Raw genomic sequence first — 2,796 nt, 5'->3', positions numbered from 1 at the left:
TCAACGAGCCCCTCATTTCCTATTCTGATTGGCTTCATGAATAGCGAGGGCCTCTGTTCTGGCAGTCTTGTTGCCATGGGGAGTTTAAGAGGGTTCATTGCTGGTCGCCCACTCTTGACATGCCGTAGACGCTCGACTCACGGCCCGGGGGTTAAAAAAAGAAGGTCCCCTTCACCCGGAGTAGTCCGAGTGGCGCTGCCCACCACCCCCAAGCGCAGGAAACAAAAACACCTGAACATAAATACCCCAGAAAGTGGAGGGTAAAGTAGCCCCGCCGGTAGCGTAGTGATTACCGCACCCGACCGGTATTCTGGAGGTCGTGGGCTCGGATCCCACCTGGCGGACATTTCTCTCTACTTTCTTATTTTCCAAATTCTTTATCTTGAGCTATTACATCCTCCCCTTTGCTTTCCGAGGTCTTCTTGACTGCCAATTCTTATTTCTGTCTTATTTTCAACGAGCCCCTCATTTCCTATTCTGATTCGCTACATGCATAGCGAGGGCTTCTGTTCTGGCAGTCTAGGTGCCATAGGGAGCTTAAGAGGGTTCAATGCTGGTCGACCACTCTCGACATGTCGTAGACGCTGGAGTCACGGCCCGGGGGTTAAAAAAAGAAGGTCCCCTTCACGCCGAGTAGTCTGAGTGGCGCTGGCCACCACCCCCAAGCGCCGGAAACAAAAACACCTGAACAAAAATACCCCAGAAAGTGGAGGCTAAAGTAGCCCCGCCGGTAGCGTAGTGGTTATCGCACCAGACCAGTATTCTGGAGGTCGTGGGTTCAGATCATACCTGGCGGGCATTTTTCTCCACTTTCTTATTCTCCAAATTTTTTATCTTGAGCTTTATCCTCCCCCTTGAGCTTTATCCTTCTTTATCCTCCCCCTTGCTTTCCGAGGGCTTCTTGACTGCCAATTCTTATTTCTGTCTTCTTTTCAACGAGCCCCTCAATTGCTATTTTGACTCGCTATATATATATATATATATATATATATATATATATATATATATATATATATATATATATATATAGGAAATGAGGGGCTCGTTGAAAAAAACTCAGAAATATGGGTTGGCAGTCGAGAAAACCTCGGAAAGCAAAGGGGAGGATGTGGTAGATCATTGAAACAGATTAGGAATTTGGAAAGAAAGAAAGAAAGTGAAGAAAAAATGCCCGCCAGGTGGGATCCGAACCCACGACCTCCAGAATACCGGTCTGGTGCGATAACCACTACGCTACCGGCGGGGCGATTTTCCCATTCACTTTCTGGGGTATTTATGTTAGGTATGTTTGTTTCCTGTGCTTGGGGGTGGTAGCCAGCGCCATTCGGACTAATCGGGGTGAAGGGGACCTTCTTTTTAACCCCCGGGTCGTGACTCGAGTGTCTACGACATGTCCAGAGTGGTCGACCAGCTTTGAACCCTCTTAAGCTCCCTTTGGCAACAAGACTGCCAGAACAGAGGCCCTCGCTATGCATGTAGCGAATCAGAATAGGAAATGAGGGGCTCGTTGAAAATAACACAGAAATAAGGGTTGGCAGTCGAGAAAACCTCGGAAAGCAAAGGGGAGGATGTGGTAGATCATTGAAACAGATTAAGAATTTGGAAAGAAAGAAAGAAAGTGAAGAAAAAATGCCCGCCAAGTGGGATCCGAACCCACGACCTCCAGAATACCGGTCTTAATCCAAATTCTTAATCTGTTTCAATGATCTACCACATCCTCCCCTTTGCTTTCCGAGGTTTTCTCGACTGCCAACCCTTATTTCTGTGTTATTTTCAACGAGCCCCTCATTTCCTATTCTGATTCGCTACATGCATAGCGAGGGCCTCTGTTCTGGCAGTCTTGTTGCCAAAGCGAGCTTAAGAGGGTTCAAAGCTGGTAGACCACTCTGGACATGTCGTAGACACTCGAGTCACGACCCGGGGGTTAAAAAGAAGGTCCCCTTCACCCCGATTAGTCCGAATGGCGCTGGCTACCACCCCCAAGCACAGGAAACAAACATACCTAACATAAATACCCCAGAAAGTGAATGGGAAAATCGCCCCGCCGGTAGCGTAGTGGTTATCGCACCAGACCGGTATTCTGGAGGTCGTGGGTTCGGATCCCACCTGGCAGGCATTTTTTCTTCACTTTCTTTCTTTCTTTCCAAATTCTTAATCTGTTTCAATGATCTACCACATCCTCCCCTTTGCTTTCCGAGGTTTTCTCGACTGCCAACCCTTATTTCTGTGTTATTTTCAACGAGCCCCTCATTTCCTATTCTGATTCGCTACATGCATAGCGAGGGCCTCTGTTCTGGCAGTCTTGTTGCCAAAGGGAGCTTAAGAGGGTTCAAAGCTGGTCGACCACTCTGGACATGTCGTAGACACTCGAGTCACGACCCGGGGGTTAAAAAGAAGGTCCCCTTCACCCCGATTAGTCCGAATGGCGCTGGCTACCACCCCCAAGCACAGGAAACAAACATACCTAACATAAATACCCCAGAAAGTGAATGGGAAAATCGCCCCGCCGGTAGCGTAGTGGTTATCGCACCAGACCGGTATTCTGGAGGTCGTGGGTTCGGATCCCACCTGGCGGGCATTTTTTCTTCACTTTCTTTCTTTCTTTCCAAATTCTTAATCTGTTTCAATGATCTACCACATCCTCCCCTTTGCTTTCCGAGGTTTTCTCGACTGCCAACCCTTATTTCTGTGTTATTTTCAACGAGCCCCTCATTTCCTATTCTGATTCGCTACATGCATAGCGAGGGCCTCTGTTCTGGCAGTCTTGTTGCCAAAGGGAGCTTAAGAGGGTTCAAA

The 2,796-nt window shown here is 48.1% G+C and overlaps 1 non-coding gene across 1 annotated transcript; it reads left to right on the top strand.

The window, feature by feature from the left end:
- The first annotated feature begins 724 nt into the window (after positions 1-724).
- On the top strand, positions 725-797 carry Trnat-agu (transfer RNA threonine (anticodon AGU)). The gene has a single exon. It is a non-coding gene; the product is annotated as a tRNA-Thr (tRNA).
- The last annotated feature ends 1,999 nt before the right edge of the window (positions 798-2,796 follow it).

The sequence above is a fragment of the Haemaphysalis longicornis genome, unplaced genomic scaffold (assembly GCF_048455015.1).
Source record: "Haemaphysalis longicornis isolate Haplotype H1 unplaced genomic scaffold, Haemaphysalis longicornis Haplotype H1 scaffold_15, whole genome shotgun sequence".
Classification (NCBI taxonomy): domain Eukaryota; kingdom Metazoa; phylum Arthropoda; class Arachnida; order Ixodida; family Ixodidae; genus Haemaphysalis; species Haemaphysalis longicornis.
This window is presented reverse-complemented; position numbering and strand designations above follow the sequence as displayed.